We start from the raw sequence: 23,896 nt of genomic DNA, 5'->3' as shown, positions 1-23,896 counted from the left end.
GTCTTCAGGCCCTGGAAGGAAATCGGCACGGCCTTGAAGACCCCATCCCTCAGCCGGGGCCTCTGACACCAAAGGGTCAGCTGCCCCGCTCCCCCTCATTAGATGGCTCAGGGCCACTGTCACGTGCCCCCAGCACCTTGCAGATGTGCTTACCTGGCAAGTCCTAGGAATAACTAATGAATAGGCAATAGGTGCTCTGGAAAAATATAGCTTATCATGCAAACGCAGCACCTCCGCAGTGGAGCCTGGGGCGGTTTCTGCTCCTTTTACCCCACCCTGCAGTGCCTCTCCGCACTCCCACCCCTCCTGCACAGGGCCCTGGACTCCGGCGGGGCCTCTGATCTCAGCACAGGGATAAAGCATTTTCCTTTTGTCCTTCCTCTGACAAGCCAGCCCCAGAGGATCCTGCTTGCCTAGGGAGGTGCTTCCAGCAGGGCTGTGGCTCCTGCAGTGCAGACACCCAAGGGAAATGGAATTTGGGCAGCAGAATCCACAGAGCAGGTGGAAGGGACCTATGTGCCGGGGCTCCGGTTTTCTGGGCTTTCCAGTTTTTGTGGCTTTTTGGAGCAGGGATAAAAGGGTCCCTCTGCATTTTTCCCTATCAAAATAAATAAATAATGAATGAATGAATACATAAATAAATAACATCAGAGAAATTTTGGAAAATAGATGGGGAAAAAAATCTCCCACAAATCTAGAGGCCCGAGGGTGCGATTCTGCATCTTTTGTAGGCTTTGTCCGCAGGCAGTTCTTGTTGCATAGCTTGCGCAGAAGCGGTTTTGCTCTCACATCGTTTCTTCGTTTGAGGTCACGTGTAAGCATTTCCCAGGTGGCTCCACGGTGCTTCTAATTATCAGCGTCAATGGCAGCAGAATGCAATTTCCCGCTTGGTGGCAGTGCCCTGGCTCCCCTACCAGCCTCACCTCCCACCCACTCCCAGCCTCCCTGTACTGTGGACTGAGCCCACAATGCCCATCACCCAGCTGATGACCACATCCGCCGAACAGGTCTCCCCACTTTCCCTCCACCCCTCCTACTTCCTCTAATCTCATGTCCAAGGAAGCCAGAGTTACCATAGAAAAACCTCCATCAGAGTACAGTCACTCCCCTGTTTAAAACCTTCCAGCAGCTTCTACTGTATACAGAATAAAATTCAAGCTCCTCCCCATGCCCCCCACATGCCAAGTCCTGGCATGCTGGGCCTGTTATGGCCAGAGTCAGGGGGACCCGGGTAACTTTGGGCAAGCTGCCGGACCTTTCTGAGCCTCCCTGTCCTGATGTCTAAACTGGAGGACAATAAATGTGTCTTTCTTATGGGCGGGGCGGCAATGAAGATAAGCAGAGTGTATTCCTGTGCTAAGGACACCGTAGCAAATTACCGCAAACTGGGTGGCTTCACACAACAGAAATGTATTCTCAGCCAGGTCGGGAGGCCAGATGTTCTACAGGTGTGCTTCTCTCCTGGCTTCCGGCGGCTGCCAGGTAAGTGCAGCTGGAGATCCTTGACATTCCTTACAGACACATCATTCCAATTTCTACCCCAGTCTCCCTATCATCTTCTTCTCTGTGTCTCTCTGCGTCCTTGTCTCTTCTTAGAAGGACACCATTCGCGGAGTTGAACCAGAATGATTTCATCTTGAGGACTTTAACTAATTACATCTGCAAGGTTCCTATTTCCAAATAAGAACACACTCTGAGGTTCTGAGGGGACATGAGTTTTTGGAGGCCGGTATTGAACTCACTATACCATGATAACACCAGGGAAGTTATTAGCACCAACAAATCTATCACTACTGGTGATGGGAGATGCTCAACAAACACTGAGTGAGTTAGCAGATTAACTTATACACCAGGCACTGCTGGCATGGTTAACCCTCATCCCCTGTGCTGACATCAGAGCCCCTGACAGAGCCAGGACCCTGTGCAAGTGGGGATCAGGGTGGGAGATGAAATGTAGGGTGGTGAGGTAGGAAGCAAATATTCCTAGGGGTCCACAAAAATATTTCAATTTATTTTAAAATAATAAGAAAAAATGAATATTATTCAGCCTGAATTATACTTATCTTTATACCAGTTGCATAAAGTTTCAAGCTTATTTTATGAGGAAGGAGCCCACGAAAGCAAGAAAGTTGGGGGGGGTCCATGAAAGTCCCAGTGGGGTCTTAACTCCTGTGGGTGGCGACCTGTGAGGTGCTTTGCTGTGTTGTCTCATGGCATCCTAACATCCTGGTAGGAATCATTATCCCTATTTTAGGGGGTGAAGAAACTAGGGTTATGGGAAGTTGATCTGTTTTAAACCCAAGCTGGGAGTGGCTTTGGAGACCTCTAATCTGGCCCCGAGGAAGTGGCCCAGCTAGGGCAGGGCACCCAGGGCTGCACTGAACTAGGACAGAACTAAGTCTCCAGCCTGGGTTCTCCTCACTCCAGACCTTGTGCCCATTGCACTCACGCTTGTTTTGCCTGGAAGGTCCCTGTCTCCATAACCCAAAAAGACACATGGGATGCTTCCTCTGTAAATCCACTACCTGATCTACAGGCAGGCAGTGTCCTTGCTGAGCCCCAAGAACCTCCCTGTGGGAAGAGCGCCCCTCATGAGGCCAGCGGTGGGAGCCCGGGGGAGGCTGGTCGAAGGCCCAGATCATGGGAGGAGCTGGATCTTCCTGCGGGCCCCAGCGGGTCTACCCCAACTCATGGACTGGACCTCACTCTGTCCCCAGCCTGGGGACACAGGGATGGATGCAATGTAATCCTTGCCTCTGGGAGCACCCAGTCACATGGGGGAGGCACTGAGGGCTTCCCCAGGCACTCATGGTCTGGCTGAGTCCTCAGTGACGGGCAGGTGGAGAGAGTACATGCGGTGCAGGGCGGGGTAGGTGGGAGCACACGTATGGAAGGCAGGTAAGCAGCACAGAATATTCCAGGTAGGGACCAGCAGCTGTAGACTCTGGGCAAGAAAACTGGGCCAGTGAGCTGAGGCAGAGAGGATATGAAAAAGGCCAGAAAGGTTGATGGGACCAGATCACAGCAAGGCTTAGAGACATTTAGAGGACCTTGAATTTTATTCTGTATACAGTAGAAGCTGCTGGAAGGTTTTAAACAGGGGAGTGACTGTACTCTGATGGAGGTTTTTCTATGGTAACTCTGGCTTCTGTGGACATGAGATTAGAGGAGGTAGGAGGAGTGGAGGGAAAGTGGGGAGACCTGTTCGCCAGATGTTGTCATCAGCTGGGTGATGGGCATTGTGGGCTCAGCCCACAGTACAGGCAAAGGAGATGCCAAGAAGGATTTGGGACATTTGATAGAAGAGAAAGAGTAAGCAATTCTTCTGGGGAGACTGAGCTTTAAAGGGTGTATCAGGGAAAACACCGCCAAACAATGATGGTGAGTAGGGTTTTGAAGATCGGATAGGAGTTTGCTCATCAAGCGAAGCCTATGGGGTTCATCCCAACAGTGAGACCAGCATGCACAACATCACAGAAGGGAAACCCTCAGTGGCTGGACACTGCTGGAATACAAAGAACGGAGGGATGCATGGCAAGATGGGAGAGTGCCCACAAGTCAGGGCCTGGAAGAGCCTTGAATGCCGTGTCGAGTTCGGACTTGGTCCTAGAGAAATAGGGAGCTGCAGAAGCCACATGCTTAGTTTACAGCCTTAGTTCCAGTGAAAAGACTGGAAACCATTTGCCAGGCAGAAGGCATGAATGAATTACTCAAATGCATGGTAAAATCTGTTTTAAAAAATCAAGAGCTGATAATGACACTCGAAGGCACGTTCCCAGCTTCTCCTGACTTCTCTCTTCACCATCTGCAAATACCGGTGGCAGAGGAACCAAAACTGGGAGAAACCTCCTCGGGGAGAAGCAGCAAGAATGCGAGATCACGCTGCCCTTTAACCTCAGCCCAACCTGAAGGGGGCGCCCCAATCACCGTGAGAGCTGGCAGGAGGATTTGCCATCATCACACTGACAAGTTTTTAAATTTTTAACAGAGACACTTTTTTTCTTAACATGGGTGAGAAAAAAATTAATTAGCTCATCAAGGCCATTGTTTTACATGTAATGTTCCTAAGTGGGAGCTAGATTTATATAAAAAAGGGTCAATTTAAAGAAAAAATTATGCAAAGGATAGTACAAGAGATACTGACTGCAAAGGACCTGAACATCATTGAACACCGAGTTCACTCAGTTTAGGGGTGGGGAGTGCAGGGGATGTGTGGCTGCAAGCTGGACCTCAGTCTGGCGTGTGGGACACGGCAATCTGAGGTTTGCAAGTACAGCTTTATAAAGGGATGGGATGGGACACTGACATAGTAAGGCTGTGATTGGGATGCAGTGTACGTGAGCTTGCTCTTTGTAGCACGTTGCTGCTTGCATTCCTTCACCAGGCTCTGTGCTCACAACACTTCACATGCCCCAGGGTGTGAACTCAGAGACAGCAGACTCTTTTCTGCGGGGATCTTTTCTCTGGAGCTCGGGCTCTGAGTTCCACCACTGGTTGACACAGAGGCCCTCCACAGGGAACATTTGATAACTAGGTTCTTCCATGCTAGGCCCTGCTCTGGGCCCTTTACACGTACGTCATCATCTATTCCTCCCCCAACCTGTGAGGCTGGCATTCATATCTCTTTTTTACAGATGAGGAAACTGAGGCTCAAAGAGATGGGGTGAGCTGCCCAGGTGACCTGGCTGTGGCAGAGCCAGGATTCCAGCTCTGGCTAATGCCAAAGCCTGGAGTTTGCATGATCAAGCCGGAGGCAGCGATACTGCAGCCTGGAGGCGAGGTTGGGCTGCAGATGTGTTTGGTTTGGCTCGCTTCCTATTTAATTCTTTTCTAATTGGTTGGCAACATCGAAGGATTGAGAGATTTCACAGGAACATCCATTGTCCTGATTCTCTAGGCAGAGTGGGATGATCTGCCTAGGCTGGGCCCACTTGTGCACCTGGCAACGTGGGGAGGGCTGCCCTGTGGCCAAGGTCTCTGCTCCGGGCTTTTCTCCAGACCCCACCAGTCCCTATCACCCCTCTCACCTGTCTACTTCACACATTTCCAGGACCCTTAGAGGCAGGAATCAAGTTCTGAACATCCACTCTGCCTTGTCCACCGTGGGCACGGGGAGAGCCCAGGTCTCCCGGAAAGACTTGCTCTATCTCCACTTAGCCTTGACCTCCACTCACTGCAGCCTGTGCCTGAAGCTTCTGCATGTCCACAGCCTCAACGGGGAAACAGAGGCCCAGAGGGGGGAAGACGTGCATTAGTTTCCTATTGCTGCTGTAACAACTTATCATGGATTTACTGCCTTAAACCAACACATATATCTTCTCCTGCAGCTCTGGAGGTCAGAAGTCCAAAATTCATCTCACTGGCTAAAATCAAGGTATCAGTAAGGCTGTGTTCCTTCTTGAGGTCCTAGGAGAGTGTCATAACAAAGTACCACAGGCTGGGTGGCTTATAAAAACAGAAATTTATATCTCATAGTTCTGGAGGCTGGAGGTCCAAGGTCAGGGGACCAGCCTGGTAGGGTGAGACCCTTTTCCAGGTCACTCATTTCTCATTGTGTCCTCACACAGTGGGAGGGGCAAGGGAGTTCTGTGGGGCTTCTTTTATAAGAGCACTAATCCCATTCATGTGGGTGGAATGACCTAGTCACTTCCCTAAGGACCTGCCTCCTAATACCATCCCACTGGGAGTTAAGATTTCAACATAGGAATTTTGGAGTCACACATTCAGACCATAGCAGAGAGAATTTGTTTTCTTGCTTTTTCCAGTCTCTAGAGGCTGCCTGTATTCCTTGGCTTGTGGCTTCTTTCTCTACCTTCAAAGCCAGCAGTACCATGTCTTCAAATCTCTCTCCTGCTTCCCTTTTATAAAGACCCTGTGATTACACTGGGCCACCAGGATCATCTCCCCATCTCAAGATCCTTGACTCAATCACATCTGCAAACTCCCTTTTACCATGTAAAGTGCATATTCATAGCTTCTGGGGATTAAGATGTGGACACCTTTGGGACCGTTATTCAGGCTCCCACACGGGACTGGCTGAAGGTATAGTGTGAGTGCAAGGAACAGAGTGCGAAACTCAGGTCTGCATTTTTCTCAGCGCCCTTTTCCAACACCATGCAGCCTCCTTCACAAGAAAATGTTTAAATCCTGTTGTTTTGGGACTTCCCTGGTGGTCCAGTGGAAAAGAATCCACCTTCCAATGCAGAGGACGCAGGTTCTATCCCTGGTCAGGGAACTAAGATGCCACGTGCCGTGGGGCAACTAAGCCCACGAACCACGAACACTGGGCTCGTCCGCCTCAACGAGAGAAGAGAAAACCCGCATGCCACAACTAGAGAGAAACCCGTGTGTGGCAACGGAGAGCCTGCAAGCCTCAACTAAGACCAGACTCAGCCAAAAATAAATAAATAAATTAATTAATTAAAAAAAAATATATATATATATTCTGATGTTTCATATGGAATGGGGAGAAAGGGGCAGGAGCAAGGATTTGGGGAAAAGCTGAGTGAGGGAGCCCCCAGATTGCAGGGATCCTGGGGCTGTGTGTCTTCAATGGCAGAGCCCAGTGGTGATCCGTAATAGAAACAAAAATGGGAACAGGGCAGTATTCTTGTCCTCGGCCAGGCCCCTGCATTCACCAGCTCTACCCATCTCCACGTGGCCTCCAGTCTCCAGCCTCTCCCCTCCCACCAACACTCCTTTCCTGAAATGCAAATCTGAGCACTTCGCTCCACGCCTGCCATGGCCCCTAGGAAAAAAATCCACATTCAGTGCCCGGCATTCAAAGGCCCGTGACTTGGTCTGTCCGCCATCTCCACCCTTCTGACCTGGAGAAAGGGCTATACTGGGGGCCAGGAACCCAGTGCCCCTCTTGTCCTGATTCCATCAGTCACATTCACATTTGGTATATTATTCCTCAGCTACTCAGCACAAAATGCTGTGAGTGGTTGGCCCCATTTTATAAATGAGGAAAAGTGCCCAGAGAGGTTGAGTGGTTTTCCCAAGGTCACACAGCTAGGAAGAGGTAGACCTGAGGTTTGAACCCAGCTCTTTCGACTCCCTGAGGGCCGGCTTTTGAGGCTTTGAGCCCAAGGCATGGCACGTACTGTGGGTCTGACAGAAGTGTTCAGGAGAGAAGGCCACTGTGGTTTTTTGTGAGCATCTTCCAGCTGTGATTCTAACAGCCACCAGTCGGGAAGCATCGTAAATTGAAAGCAGTGAGGTGGACAGCCCCAGACAGGGATCCTTCATTCTGGAGGAGTAATTCTTGGCATATGACTGGAACTTAAGATAAAAGCCTGCCAGAATTAGGCTCCACAGGGCGCCCTGCCCTGCCCTACTCCGGGGATGCAGTTCACAGCCCTGGCAGCTGCTGTGGAGACGGAGAGAGCTGGCTGGCAATCCTCTCTCCGCCACCACCACTGCGAAGCCGAGGCAAGCCACCCCCTCTCTGGGCTGACCCCCTCCTCTCTCTCCACAGTGTCATCTCATTCATATGGTAGATGGGGGACCATTGATCAATTAAAAAACACGCAAGGTGTTTTCAATACACAGACATGTAATTTCATGTTTATAAACCCTTTAACCAAATACACTTTAATAGAAGTCTTGATTCACATAGATCAGAAATGTTCCTTCTTTTCCATCCCAGCTGGTGTTCTGATCCTGGGTGTCCTCATCCATGGCACGGGGATGACGGGGACAGCAGGGCTGATGTCACATACTCTCTAAGGTTGCTTTTACATTTCATTCGTTCATTTAACACATTTGATTGAATACCTACTATGTGTCAGGCAGAGTGCTCTGTGTGGGGAACAGCATGCTGAACAAAATTCACACAGTCCCAGCCCAGTGGAGCTCAGAGCTGAAAACCGGGGACAGGCAGAAACAGTCCCATGAGAAAGTAGACGTGTGTTGGACCCTCCAAAGAATCAGGAAGGGGAGCCATAAGAGAGAGCAGGGGGATACTTGAGAATTGAAGTCCAAGGCAGGAGGAATGGGGGTGGGCAGGTTCCAGGAGGAACAACTCTGGGAGGGCTCCCAGGTGGAGGTGGGGCTTGCAGGTCCTTCCCCTGCTTAGGATCCCTGTTTCCTCATCTGTGCAATGGGGGAGGCATTTCTACTCTGCAAAGCTGATTGAGGGGGAAGTGAGGAGATGCACACGAAGAACGTTAACCAGCAGAAGATAAATGTTCAGTGGAGATCACATCAGAGGGTTTTTTGTGTCTGTGTGTGGGGAGGGATAGTGTGGGCGTGGGCTCTGATTTGGAGCAGCATTGGAGACAGCCTGCCTGGGTTGGGAAGCTGGCTCTGTTGATTGCCAAGTAATCTTCCCCAGTGTGGGGCTCTCTTTGGGTTTGTAAAAGGCTCCCAGCTCAGGCACCCACACACCACGAGAAATGCCAGCTTCAGGAGGATGGGGACACCTGCGGGAGCAGGGGAGGGGGGAGGCTCCAGGCACTGAGGCACCCCAGGAACCCACACAGGGGTTGCCCAGCAGGCACCAAGCTGGGCCTGGGGGAACCGGAGTGGCTCAGAAGTGGTCCTGGCCCAAGGTCTCCGTCCATCAACAGACCCGCCCCGTGTGATCAGCACAGGGTGGGACACAGACCCTGGCTGCTCTTGCAGCTCGGAAGCCCCAGAAGCCTCCACATTTCTACCAGCACAGGCCGAAATGGGGTTGCTGGAATCCACATTTGCACAGCACTGCGCACAGGAAAGTGCCTTCCCGGAGTGGGGCTGATGGAGGGAGGGCTGGGCTGCGGAGCATCAATCCGTGTGCCCAGAAGACGAAGGAAGTCTCCCTGAAACGGAAAACGACTGCAAAGATCTTTGAGCCAGGCCCTGACAGATAAAAAGGAATCCAATTCGCCTGGAAAAGAGGAGGGAGGGCAGGGCGATGCGGAGGACGGTGTGCGGGGTTGCAGCGCGGGGCCTGCGGGGTTGGCTGGGTCCTCCCCGAGGGGTGCAGGAAGGGGCCTCACCCGGACAAAGGCGGCCCGGGAGGCGTCCGCGGGCTCGCGCTGCCCCCTGGCGGTGAGCTGCTCCCCGCGCAGCCAGCGAGCCTGCTGCCTTTGTTTGCCGGCGCCTGCTCCACATTCCTGGAGACTCTGGAAGCCCCAGCTCCAGGCCAGCAGGATGCCAGGGCCGTGCGATTCCCAGCACTGCAGCTCGTGGACTGCAAGCCCGCTCAGAGCCTCAGTTTCCCCCTGTGTAAAATGGGGACGAGGAGGACCTTGACTCATGAGATTGGGTGGGGGGGATTGATGGCGCTTCTGCACAAGTGGCACAAGATACTGATTGAGGCCTTCTTGCCCCTCACCTCTCCTTCCCCCCAACACACAGACACACACACACACACACACACACACACACTAGCTTATGCATCAGCTAATGGGGTATTGGTCTCATCCTGACCCAGGTTACAGCTCCTTTACAAGTTTTATTAAGAAATCTACTCATATGGGGCTTCCCTGGTGGCGCAGTGGTTGAGAGTCCGCCTGCCGATGCAGGGGACACGGGTTCGTGCCCCGGTCCGGGAAGATCCCACATGCCGCGGAGCGGCTGGGCCCGTGAGCCATGGCCGCTGAGCCTGCGCGTCCGGAGCCTGTGCTCCTCAACGGGAGAGGCCACAACAGTGAGAGGCCCGCGTACCGAAGAAAAAAAAAAAAAAAAGAAATCTACTCATATGGAACAGACTTGCAGTTGCCAAGGGAGAGGGGGCGTGGGGAGAGGATGGAGTGGTAGTTTGGGATTAGCAGATGAAAACTATTATATATAGAATTGATAAACAACAAGGTCCTACTGTACAGCACAGGGATCTGTATTCAATATGCTGTGATAAACCATAATGGAAAAAAATATGAAAAAGAATGTATATATAATGGAATAACTTTGCTATACAGCAGAAACTATAAATTGACTATATTTCCATTAAAAAAATTTTTTTAAATTAAAAGAAATCTACACATATGCACCATTTTGTGAGCCTGCATAGCATTTTACAGGCAATTTGGTAGTGGGAGGCATGCACGGGGTTTCCTCAAACAGGGCCTCGAAGTATCCTTTCCTCTCCTGTCCCCACCCTCATTCTTCTTGGCCTCCATCACACCTTCCCCCTCTTCTTGGAGAAGAGCTTTTGTTACTGGTGCGAAGTGCTCTCACCCTACGCCCCCAAACATTGTTCCTAAGCAAATTCCTTACTGTCCCTGAGAGGAAGTTCAGGAATCCCTGAGAGGTATTTCCTCCACTTTGGTCTGTGGGAAGTGAGTGGAGGTGGATCCACGCCCATTACGTTCTTTCTGGAGCAGATCTGCCATCGATACATCCTGGAGCCTTAGCTTCCTTAGAGAGAGAAAGAGAGAGAGAGAGAGAGAGAGAGAGAGTCAGTTTGCTGAGGTTGCCATAACAAGTAGCACACACCGGGGGTGTTAAACAACAGAAATCTATTCTCTCACAGTTCTGGAGCAGGGAAGTTCAATATCAAGGTGCCAGCAGGTTTGATTTCTTCTGAAGCCTCTCTCCTTGCCTTACAGATGGCCACCTTCTCCCTGTGTCTTCACATGGCCTTCCTTCTGGGGGTCCGTGTCCTAATCTGCTCTTCTTATAAGGACACACATCATATTAGATTAGGGCCCACCTTAATGGCCTTGTTTTAATTTAATCCCCTCTTTAAAGACCCTATTTCCAAGTACAGTCCCATTCTGAGGTACTGGGGGTTACGGCTTCAATCTATAAATTTGAGGGGTATACGACTCATACCATAACAGAGAGAAAGTAAGAAAGAGGAGGAGAAGGGAGGGAGGGAGGGAGGGAAGGAAGGAAGGAAGGAAGGAAGGAAGGAAGGGAGGGAGGAAGGAAGGAAGGAAGGAAGGAAGGAAGGGAGGGAGGAAGGAAGGAAGGAAGGGAAAAGAAGGAAAGGAGACAGTTTGTCCATATTGCCTTTTGCTTTCTTGCAGTCACTGGAGTTTATGTGATGCAGTGACAGTGGCTCACAGATGAGGACAAAACACAACCTGCGGCTGTGACAGACAACATTTAAAAGTCAGGCGATTTCCCGTGAGAACCTGGATTTCGTTTCCTCTTGAATGATGTGCCCTGCCCCGCATTCTGAAGGAGTGAGGGGAGCCCATATCCGGCAGGGCTTTAGCTTTGTGGTTCCCCACGCTGACCACCTGCCCACCTCACCCAAGTTACCTGCTCAAGTTCTGCAGAGGGCTGGGCTGGAGGTCCTTGCTGTGGGGAAAGCAGCTCACAGCCCTGGTGGGTGTGGCTGGAGAGGCCAGGCCTTCAGGGGACTCAGGAAGGCAGATGGGCACAATGGGGAAAGTTGCGATTAGACAGACCTGGGTCTGAATCCAAGTTCTGTTACCTGTAAGCTGCTTGAGACTTTGGACAAGTGGCTGCCTCTTTTGGAACCTCAGTTTCCCTCTCTGTGAAATGAGTATAGTAATGTCCTACTCCCCAAGGCTGTGTTAGGACTTGATTAAATGAAAAGAAGTAATTTCTGCCAAAGTGTCTGGCATATAGAAGGCCTTCAATAAACACACAGCTCAGAAGATTTCGAGTGTGGAGCTCACTTGGGTTCCTTTCTTCACCATCACCCCCAGTGCTACCTGGGGAATCGTATTTTCAGACAGCCTTTAAAATGAACATTTTCCGTGAGTGGCAGTGGGTGAGCCCTGGGCTGGGAGTCGAGGATTTGAGATTCATCCAGCGCCAGCTTCGCAAGTTGTTTTACTCTCCTGCTCTCAAGAGCTCCGCAGAGGAATGGAAGGCGGCAGGGGCACCAGAGTTGGGGGCCAGCAGCAGGGAAAAGGAACTGTGTGTCCCCTAAGTGCTGGGTGCTCTGTGTACACCCAGCATCTACCAAGTTGCCCCCCAAAGGGCTCTGCCCTTGCCTAACCATCAGAGCAATCCATCTTTGTCGGGGGGGGATTGTGCCCATTATACATAGGTGGAAACTGAGGCACAGACAGTTTGTGCCTCAAATGAGGACAAAACACAACCTGTTTGTGTTTTGAATGGTCATGCCCAAGTCTTATAGATTGAAGAGGATTCAGAATTTGAGCCCAGGATTGTCCCTGCAGGGTCCTTAATTTCCCTTTGACCAGGATGTCTTTGGAGGTGAAAGAGAAGTAGCCCAGGGTGCCATTTCTGGGTGGTCAATTGGATTCTTCTAGGTCGACATTTCTTTGACTCAACTCCAGTTACCAGTATTTTTGGAATGAGTTCAGGAATAAGGATTCTACGTGTGTCCATGAGAAAAGTTGTGTGGGATTCTGGAGGAATTTGGGTGCAGAGAGGAAGCCAGTGCGTACGAGCCTTTGACACATCCTTTGATTCTGAACCAACCCCTTAGAGTGTACACCAGAGTTAATGGGGAAACTTTCGCTCACTTACTCATTCATTCAGCCCTCCTTCCATTTCCTCTTCATTGATTTGTTCAGGATCTATTTGTTGAGTGCCTACTTGTTGCCATGGCTGAGGGCTACCGACTGGGGGCTGAGCAGACAGCCAGGTCCCCGCCTTCGCGGAGCTTGCACACGTGACAGGGACGCAGTCAGTCACAAACATAAAGTGTTAAACCGCCGTGTGGCAGTGAGAAGGACAAAGAACAAGACGGAAGGGTAGAGGGATGGCGGGTCTCCAGGAGGTGGGGAGGATGGTATCCTTGTAACGTGGAAGGAAGGGGCAGCTCTGTCGCTGGAGAGTCAGCAGAAACCGGAAGTGGCTCTCAGGGAAAGTGCATGCTAGGCAGAGGGAACAGAAGGTGCAAAGTGTTTGAGGAGGGGGTGAGAGGCCAGTAGCTGAGGCAGGGGGAGGGGGAGATTGGAGTGGGGGATATCAGGGGCAAATGGTGAGGCCAGGGAAGGACTTTGGGTTTTATTCCAAGTGAGATGGCAGCCACTGGAAAGCTCCACGCAGGGGAAATGCAGGATCTGACGTTTATTTTAAAAGGACCACTCTGGTCCGCGGGAAGCTAGAAGCAGCTGAAATGACACCCGCTTGCACCAGGCTGTTGTCTGTAGTGCGGGGTGAGCAGGCTGGGGTTTGAGCAGCTGCATTTGCTGACTGACTGGATGGGGAGCAGCAGAGAGAGTCAAGGGTGAGGCAAGGTTTGGGCCGTAGCACCTAAAAGGATGGAGATGGTGGGGGAGGAGCACGTGGGAGGAGGGTCTGGTCCAGGCTATGTGCGGCCAGTCAGTGTGTCTCTGTCCCAGTCAGCCCTCAGGACAGCACCCGGTGGCGGGGAGGTCCCTGACACTCATTTATGGTGAGACACTGCAGGGGAGAGGCAATCCTCAACTTGGCGGGGGAACCTAGAGCTGAGGTGTGAGGATCTGCCGTGAGAACGTCAGCATTGGCCCTCCCACCAGTGGTCACTCGCCCAGGCTCCCTGCTCAGTGTTCTCCCCGCAGAGCCCTGTCAGGCCTTGCACTGTGGTGCAGGGGCTGCCGCTGCCCCCAGCTTGCGGATCAGACAGCCGAGCTCAGAAACTGGATGTGGCCACGTGACTGTGAACCTCTGAGCTGGGTGGCCTCTCTGGGTGGGCAGCATGGGATATCCAGGGCTGGGCACAGGCACTACAACCTCCTAAGTCTGGGTGAGGCTTGGACGAGCCCTCCTCTCCGTGCCCCTGCTAGAGTCGGGCGTGGTACAATGCTTGTCATGCTGAGCTGCTCCAGGTTGCCAGGCACCCCCTCTGTTGCTCAGTAACAGGGAGAGACATTGCCCCACAAATGAAGACCTAATCCCTCCTGTGTGGGTGTTTGTGTGTGCACATACGTGTGCGTGCATGTGTGTGCATACGTATCCGTGTATACGTATGAGCATTTGGTGGGGAGGACGGAGGAGGAGGGTGCTGACAGGTTCCTTGCCTACCCCCCTAAATGCCAGACCCTGCCACGTGGCAACGCTCGTGCCCAGAGGAGGAAACAGACTCGATCGCTTCTCCCTCCCCAGACTGGGAGCCCATTAGGGCAAAGCCCAGGGGGTTCACCCCACACTGTTTCGGGCCTTATGTGCATTTGGAGCACGTGTGAGACGAATGAAGAGATGAAGGGACGGCTTCTTTGTTATGAAGCGCCCTCTGCTCATGTCCTTGGATCTTACAATGACTCTGTAATTGCAATGACTCATTTTACAAGGAAGGAGCTGCACTCTGAGAGGGGAATGCTGAGTGGCCCACCCCGGTGGAGGCAGGGATGGGGGTGGGAGAAGGAGAGGGTAGCTCAGGCCCCAGAGCAGCCTGCAGACCCTCTTCTCTCTCCATCACCTCTGCTGTGCTGAGTCGGGGAGGAGAGACTTGGGGCATCATCCAGACCAGATCAAGTCCCTGCTAATCCCCACGCACTGTGCAGCCTTGGTCAGTCACTTCCCTTCTACGTCACTCAGTGTTTTACTCTGTAAAGTGGAAGGTAATAGTACATACCTCAGAGGATGGGCTGGAGAAAGGGATGAGGCCATCAGTGCTCCATGTAAACTGTGGTAATGATAGTGGCTGATGTCACTGAGGGCTCGCCGTGCGCCGGGCATCATAGTAAGCTCTTTATGTATCACATCGTTTAATCATCACAAACCCTCTGAAGTCAATGCTGTCATCCTCTGTGGTTTACAGATACGGAAACTGAGGCTCACGGCGGTGCTCTGGCTGCCACCCTGCTTGTAAGTGGAACCACGTGGTTTAAATGGTAACTAAGGTTTGAGTCCTCTCCTCTCTTCCCTCCTCCACCTCCAGGGGAGGGTTCCAGGGCCCTGAAGGGCTGAGGAGCGCTGGCTTCAAGCAGGGGCTGGGAGCCCCAACCAGGCTGTGCAAGCGAACTGGCTGTGGCTACACTGCCCCCTAGTGGTGAGAATGTAGCATAGCCCCTGGTGCAGTGGCTCAAGCTGCGCAGACCACAGAATCCTCCGGAAAGAATGGTATTCCCTGGAGGGAGCCTGGATACGTTTCCTGTGTGCTATAATATTAATCCGTGTTCATGCATTTCCCGGTGTGAGGAGCAGGCAGGTCTTTGAGTGGGAGCTTCTGGAGACAGTGCCCCTTTTCTGTTCTCCTTTTCAACCTTTTGTGGCAGTGACACGCTGGTAAAGGTTTAACGACTGGCTTCCAGGGCATAAAACCAGAATGTGCAGCCTTTGCCAGTTTCCGTGGTGCAGACGCATCCCTTGTGCTTGGGGCTGTGGAGTCTTCAGGTCTGAGCAGGCTTGAGGTTTTGCTTCCTAATATTCCTCTGTGCTCATACATACATTCATGTCTTTGGGGGCTTTTTGTTTGACTACAGATGAGATGGTACCTCCTACATTTCTCTTCGATTACTTGTTATTTTTGCTTAAGGAGCTTGGCCATCTCCCTAGGCCATCTGCTGTGTAGCAGGGGCACAGCCATGCCCTGGAGGGATTACCTTGATCTATTTCACCATTACCCTCGCACCGGCCCCAAGAACATCCAGGGGGCTTCCTCCTCTTCTGTCTCCACGTTCAGTGCATCTTCATAGGTGTGTTTTTACATCTAGTGAATAGATTTTCAAGAGTGGGGTTCCTGGGCCAAAAGGTAAGTGTTTATGAACCTACAATATTTTTTTCCAGAATTCTTTCAAAGTGACTGTAGCAATTAACGTTCCCATACCGTTGTATGAGACTGACTATCTCCCCGCATCAGAATCAGACTGACCACTCCTTTTGAATGTTGCAAATCTAATGGGTGAGAACAATATTGCATTTTATTTTGTTTTGTGTCTCCCTGATGACAAAAAAGTGGATTTGCTTTTTCATGTTCTTTGCTCATTTTTAGATTCGTTGTTTGCCTCATTTATGTAGGGGTTCTTCTTATACTTGGAAAAATCGACTGCTTGTCACATACATAATGCTTTTCCCAAACCTTTTGATTTTGAGTATGCTATCTTTTGCTTTTCAAAAATGTAAGCATATTGTACAGTCAGCTTTGTTTCTCCTACCTGTTACAGCACCTGGGTTTCCTGACTTGTTTTATTTTCATGTTTTTAAAAAATTTTATTGAAATATATTTGATTTACAATGTTGTATTAGTTTTAGGTGTACAGCAAAGTGATTCAGATATATATATGTGTATATATGTATATTTTTAGAATTCTTTTCTATTATAGCTTATTATAAGATATTGGGCACAGTTCCCTGTGCTATGCAGTATATATACTGTATAGCATATATATACAGCTATACACTGTGGTATACAGTAGGTCCTTGTCGATTATATATTGTATATACAGTTGTGTGTATATTATCCTGACTTGTTTTAGATCACCTCCATTCAAAGATATTTTCCTAAGATGTCTTCTATTATTTTTATTTTGTTTTTTACATTTAGATTCTTAATTCACCTTGAATCATTTTCTTTTTAATGTACAATCAATATGGCCCAGATATTGTTGTCCACCAGGTGTAAGTTACCATATATTTCTCATTGAAATGAAAGGCCACCATTTTAAATATTAAATTTCTCTGTGAACTTGGGTGTTTCTAAATACTTTGTCCTGTATCATTGTCCTCTTGCTGGTCATTGCCTTATTGTACCTTTGCAGTCTCTTAAATTAGTTTTTTGTTTGTTTGTTTTTTGCTTTCTGTGGTAATGCCACACTGTGTTTATTATGCTAGCTTTATAGTCAGATTAAATATTTTCCCTTTTCAAGAATATTTTGCATTTTCTTGACATTTGTTCTTTTTTTTTTTTTTTTTTTCCGGACGCGCAGCCTCAGCGGCCATGGCTCACGGGCCCAGCCGCTCCGCGGCATGTGGGATCCTCCCGGACTGGGGCACGAACCCGTGTCCCCTGCATCGGCAGGCGGACTCTCAACCACTGCGCCACCAGGGAAGCCCTTGACATTTGTTCTTTCATAAGAACTTTAAAATAACTTTGTCCTTTTCAAAAACTATTGAGATCCTAACTGGAATGGTAGGAATTTATGGTATGTCACTTTCCTATTCAGGAACCTAAAATTTCTTTCTGCTCATTTAAGACATATTTTGTGTCTTCAATAAGACTGTACAGCTTCATTCATATAGGTGCTGTATCTTTTGTGTTAACTCGCTTGCTAGGTATTTTATAATTTGCCTTTGATGTAAATAATTTTATTTTTTTTCCGTTTTACTTCTAACTGGTTAGTGGGAATGCAGAGAGAAGATAATGAACTCATCAATACCTTTAAAGGAGAGCATAAATGGGGACACTGCTGTTTCCCAGATCCTAGTTCAAGTTAATAAGAGGAGGGCCGGGCTTCCACTGGGTTCAGCAGGCTCGGGGAGTGGAGGTCAAGGCTGGCTCCCGGGCTTTGCTGCGACAGGCAGGCCTCCCCGGCCAGGAGCCCAGCAGGGCCTGTGCAGGAGGCAGCTGTGGCCAAGGGAATGGCGAGGTCTCAGGCATCAGACAGAGAAGGGTCCACATCCTAACTTTTGCCTATGAGCTGGGTGCCCTTGGCCAAGGTCATCACCTCACTGGGCCTCTGTTTTCTCATCTATAAACTAGAAATAACAAGCCTTGACTCACAGAGCTTCACACACTGAAGGGCCTAACAATGTTCTCTTCCTCTCTTGCCTCTGGGAATGCGACTACACCTGATTGTGCATTGACATGCGTATCTGACCTTCTACAGTTTGCCTTCTCCATCAGTTGGAGTCCTTGGGGCGTATTCAGAGCCCCCTGTGTCTGGAGGGAGGATGCCTTCCCTCCCTCTGGGCAGCCAGGTGGACTTGGAGCATGTGTCCTAGACTCCAGGGTCACAGCCAATGGAAATCCTGGGGTGACACCCATCAGCCTTTGAGGTCAGCCGTCTTCCCTGCCTCCCAGTGCCTGTGTATCTTAAACACCCCTTAGACGTGACCCTGTGGGGCTTGCCGAAACCTTGCTATTTCGGTTTAAATTGAACGATCTGGCCTTGGCCCCAGGACCCTCCTCACAGACCCCCATAAAGCATGTGCCCCAGGTCCTTCCTCTCTCTGTCTGCACTCTGCCTTCACCTCCCCGTGTGGCCCCGCAAGGTATGCTGTGTACGTCCTCCAGGACCTGTGAGTGATCAACTTCTCTTTTAATTTCTCTTGTGGTCTGTGATTGAAGCTCAGCTCACCTTCTGGCACCCTGTTCAGGTGTTAACAAGTGTTCATTTAATAGCGTCCTAATACCCTCCTTGCCCTGAAGTTTCCTCTTGGTAATTTTCCATGCACTGACCCCACCCTGCCCCTTGGCTATAAATTCCCACCTGCCCACACTGAGTTCAGAATTGAGCCCAATCTCTCTCCCCAGCTGCAAGACCCCAGTGCTGTGCCCCATACCCTTCACGATGGCCCCCCTCGAATAAAATCTTCCTTACCCATTTCAACAAGTGTCACGAATAATTTTCTTTTCTTTTTCTTTTTTAAGAATGGCATGGGTTTGGGAGTAAGAGCTGTGGCCTCAGGCTCCGTCAGCCCCTCACTGTTTTCTTATCTATAAAGTATTGTGTGGAAAAGATCTGGCTCAGGACTGTGTGCGTGTGCGTGTGTATTTGTCCAAGCCTGGAGCAGGAAATGTACAAGAAGAATCTGGCATATCTTGTCACGCCTAAAAGTAAGAAGCTATCAAAGACTTTTAGAACAGGAGAGGAGCTGATTTGAAGGGCTCCTCCCTCGTATAAGGATGGGATAATATTAGCTTCAGAAAGAATAATGGCTTCAGTGGATTGAAATACAGCAAATGCATAAAACCTTTACGTTGATAACAATACCACTTCTTACTAGGTTGCTAGGGTTTCTAGAGTACCAGTTTATTATTTTGAAAATTGATAAATAAAGGGAAAGAATAAAACATTTATCTTGCCTTTCCTCTAGAGACTATATTTCAGGATAAACAGATGGTTGATGGAGCAATATTCTGTTTTTGAGAAGAATCAAAGCTAAGAAATGTAGGAGGAATGATAGAGTTAGAAAACCAACCTTTTGCAAATAAAACACTCCATCTCAGCAATGTTCATTAATTTCTGCTAAAATTCTCAAGGGACATATTCATGTGGTTACTGACACTGGATGGGGCAATCAGGTTGACACTGCCTTAACTCACTGGGCAATTTAACATCACCAAAGTGGGGACCCCCAGACACGAGGTGTCCCCTGACACGGTAGGAAGTACACAGCACCACCTGTAAGGTATTCTTGCCCAAATTTCTCACCTGGAATTTCATCAAGCTTCTGGAACTAAGTTTTTAGAATATATGTGGGAGAGTGGAACTTATAAGCATCATCGATCAATCTGCCAAAACCATAATGTGCGAAATTCTACAGGAAAAATGACCCTGTTTCTTCAAGAAATGAATGGCAGGCAGGTAGCAGGGGAGAGCATCACTGAAGACTAAGAGAATTAAGAGACATATCAAAAGATGCAGTGTTGGATCCTTTATTTAGATATGGATTCTAGTAAACCAACTGTAGAATGACATTATGAAGACAAGTGGGGAAAAATGAACATAGATGGTATTTAGTAAATACCACTTATTTTGTTGGATGTACTTTTCAAAAGTCCTTAAGTGACAGAAACTCATACTGAATAAGCGGTCCAGGCTTTCTGCTTGGATATTAACAGGTACACTGGTTCTCCCTCTGTGCTCTTTGGGCCAGTACCAGTGTCGTGGCCCACGCGGTTGGGAAGGGAAGAGATCTGAGCATCTTCTCCCTCTTCTTCACACCTCTGTACTCCTTTCACTCCTCTGCCTACTGATGTCTAAAATCTGTCTACTTCTTTCCAAATCTGACACCACCATTCACATCCAGGGAATCTTTTAACTGGGCTTCCCCACACCCACTGTTGCTCCCAGCTAGTTCACTCTGCTCCTGGCAGCCAATACAACCCTTTAAGCTTTGGGAGACAAGTTACAGCAACACTAGCTGCAGTAAGAAATAAACTCTAATTCTATGTCTTTACCTATGGAATCAATTCCATAGAATTCTATTTATGTCTTAAGTCACTGTCCAATGTGGGTGACCCTGGTTGGCAGGAGACTTCCGTCCACGAGGAGACTAGGTGCCTTTATCTTGTGTCTCCACCCTCCTCCAGGGCCTCAAAATCCTCTGTCTCTGGTGGTGGAGCTGGAAGAGGGTACAGAGATTTTGAAGAGCTCCACCCCAGTGATGTCACACCTCATTTCCGCCCACATTTCACTGATGAGAATGAGTCATACGGCCACCAGTGGATGCAAGGCAGACTGGGAAATGTAGTCCCTGGCTGGGTAGGGGCCTCCCCAGAAACAACACCACCTCTGTAACGCTCCATGTGGGGAGGATAACACGTGTAGAGCACTTAGGACCATGCCTGGCACATAATGAGCGCTTAATAAATGTTACCATTTATTATTTAACCAACACCCACACATTACTCAAAAAATTAAAATAGAACACAAAGGTTTACAATAAAGGTTAATTTTCCCTCCCATCCTCCGGTCCCTTTGCTAAGAAAACCAGTGTCCTCAGTTTCTAGTACATTCTTCCATTATACATATAATATGTGTATATGCACTCATACGTGTAAAAGTACAAATACATAAGCATATCTTTTTTTTTTTTTTTGCGGTACGTGGGCCTCTCACTGTTGTGGCCTCTCCCGTTGCGGAGCACAGGCTCTGGACGCGCAGGCTCAGCGGCCATGGCTCACGGGCCCAGCCGCTCCGCGGCATGTGGGATCCTCCCGGACTGGGGCACGAACCCGTGTCCCCTGCATCGGCAGGCGGACTCTCAACCACTGCGCCACCAGGGAAGCCCAGCATATCTTTTTTTAAACAGCAGTGATATCGTGCTATATATAGGCTTTGTTTCCACTGAACAATATGTCTTGCAGATCATTCCAAACTTGCAGCTAGATCAGATACATTCATTTTACCAACTGCATAGTTTTCCATTGAATGATGGGGGCATAATTATTTGAGCAATCTTCTGGTGATGGGGAAGATGTTTATGTAATTTTCTTTTTTTTTTTTTTCCAATTGGGTCAAAGAAAGACAAAGGAATAGCCCTCAGGCTGCCTGCATGTAACAATGAGGACAGAGGCCTTGAGTTATTTACAGGAAGGCGTTGCACTGGGCAGGCCGCTGACAAGTGTGTGCTCAGAGTCTCATCAAGCTTCCGGAGCCCAGATCGGGTGTCTTCTGGACTTGTCACCAGCCGACTCTTCGGAAAAAGGATTGAGACCTGGGACAAAGGGATGTATTACAGACTTGACCACGAGAGCAACCAGTGTGGAGAAATCGATGGGACTTGAAATTTATATATATATACTGTTTAAATGAACCCTTCCTGTCACGTATTTTGGCTGTTTGTTTGGCTCTTCCTCATGCAAGGTGGCTGCTCCCCAAAAAAGCAGCTGGAGAGAGAAAGAGAACATCTGTAGTGACCTGGCTGGCAGAGATGTTCCACGCTCCTCCCAAATCACAGCCTTTTCTGGGTGCAGCTTGGAAATGATTCGTCCAGTCTCCCCTTATTTTCCTGCTCCTGTGTCTCTCTGTGGGTTTGCACAGCTCAAGCCTGAGCCCAGCCCCGCAATCACCTGCCCGTTCGTTCCACGATCATTTCCTGGGTACCTGTCATGGAGCAGATGCTGAATGGACCACGTTAAAACAAAGCTTACGAGGCTCACTGAGAACTCGCCCTGGCACCATGCTGTGTGCTCTACCTTCATCCCCTCTCCGACTGCTCCCCACAAGCCAGGCTTAGGGTGCTGGAGAGGACTGCACGACTGAGGCCACAGCAAGCTTCCCTGTGAGTACCCAGTGAACGCCAGCCACTACTATTACTAACACTATGATTGCAAAGCTCTAAGCATTTTGCCTGGTGGGCAAGAAGTTAACACGAACCACACTATTCCTTGCCTTGAGTTAAGGCCCTTTAATCTCGTTCAGCATTCTATTAATAAGAGGACAAATGGGTTTTCCTCCTTGGCAAAATCTCAGTGTTCTTAGGAACCAATGCATACCCTCTGCACAGATGATTCTGAAAGCCAGTGCCAGCCTCCCGCTCCCTCCCCATTGGTGTCTCAGTGACATCCCACTGTAAATAAGTAAGAACTGAAGTCATTATCTACCGCCATCCTGCCACAGCCTGGCCTTTTGCCAACATTCCGGGGCCAACCTCCCCATCCCCAGCCAGGTACCTGTGTGCCATCCCTGACTCATCCCCTCCCTCTCCTCCATCCAGATACCACACCAGCCACCAGCTCCTGTCCAGTCTCCTTCCTTATCCCTCCCTTCTTTCTATTCTTCTGCTGGGCAGGACACATCACCTCCTGCCCGGGCTACTACCATGGTAGCGGTTCTGAGAGTGTGATCTGCAGGCCATGAGGCACCCCAACTTCCTTTCAGGGGGGCTGCAAGATTAAAACTCTTTTCATGGGAATACGGAGATGTTGTTTGCCTGTTCCACTGTGTTGATATTTGTACCAAGGATGCAAAAGCAATAGAGGTACAACTCCTGGAGCTTTTGCAGAAATCAAAGGGAGTGGCCCAAACTGTTGTCACCATCATTGTATTTGCCACCACCAGGCACTCATGGTAAAAAAAAAAAAAAAAAAAATGAAAAACGAAAAAAAAAAAAGAAAAGGCAGTTTCACTGAAGAATGTCTGGATGAAGCTGTATAAATCATTAATTTTATTAAATCTCAACCCTTGCATATACAACTTTTTACTATTCTGCCTGACAAAATAGGAAGTATGGATGAAGCACTTTTGTTGCAGACTCAAGTATGAGAGTTGCCTTGAAGTAAAGCACTTTGTTAATTTTTTTGAGCTCAACTAGCCACTTTTTCATGGACAACCATTTCGCTTGAAAGCACAACTGACAAACTAACCAGACTGAAGTATTTGGTAGACGTTTTCTTGAAAGTAAGTGAAGTGAGCTTGTCCTGTCAAGGGGGGAAAAAATGACAATATTTGTTACCAATGATGAAATTTGAACTTGCAAGTGAAAATTTGAATTTGGGAAAATTCATGTCCACCACCGTGAGCTGGACAGTTTTCCAACAATTAAACACTCTTCTAACAAGACATGTGGTAATGTTAGCGAATGTGATCTTTTGATATTTTAAAATGAAATGCGCCTAGATTTGGAAGATCTGCATGACTCAGTGAACCAATGATTCCCAAATGATGAATGCAGGATGTTACAAAATTGGGCACGAGGGAAGAGCCATCCAAGAAAGAACAATGGATTTTAATGTAGCAGAGGAGAAAGAAATTCAATGATATGGCTTCAGATTTCAGGTTTCAGCTAACCTTGGAGAAAGCACCATTTGTCAATATGGGGTATAATGTCAAAGAAGAATATTTGCAATTTTCTAGAAAGGCTATTAAAATTCTCTTCTTTTTTCCAACTGTGTGTTTGTGTGAGACCAGATCTTCCTTCTATTCTTCGGCCAATATATCTCAACAGATTGAGTGCTGAGCAGATGTGAGAATCCAGCTGTCTTTTATTAAGCCAGACATTAAAGAGATTTGCACAAAAACTGATGCCACTCTTCCACTAAATTTTTTATTTTGAAAAACACAACTATTTTTTTATAAAAATAGGTATGTTCAATGTAATGGGCTTACAAATGAGTTAAAATAAGTGTTTTATAAATGTCTCCATTTTAATTTTGAATCCAATAAACATTGATAAATTTAACCCACATAAACAACAATGATAATTAAAACTATACATTTAATAAGTGCTAGTGAATAATAAACATAAATATGTATAAATAATTAGTAAAATAATAAATAATTTTCAGGAATGAGACCCCAAAGTCTAAGAACAATTAATGTACTACAGCTGGCATTCTCCGGACCACACTTCTGCATTCTAATTGTGATTGCTATCTCATTGTCTCATCAGAAACGCGTGTCCCAGTAACTGATGAGAACAAAGCAGG

This window comes from Neophocaena asiaeorientalis, unplaced genomic scaffold (genome assembly GCF_003031525.2).
Source record: "Neophocaena asiaeorientalis asiaeorientalis breed wild unplaced genomic scaffold, Neophocaena_asiaeorientalis_V1.1 scaffold268, whole genome shotgun sequence".
NCBI lineage: Eukaryota > Metazoa > Chordata > Mammalia > Artiodactyla > Phocoenidae > Neophocaena > Neophocaena asiaeorientalis.
This window is presented reverse-complemented; position numbering follows the sequence as displayed.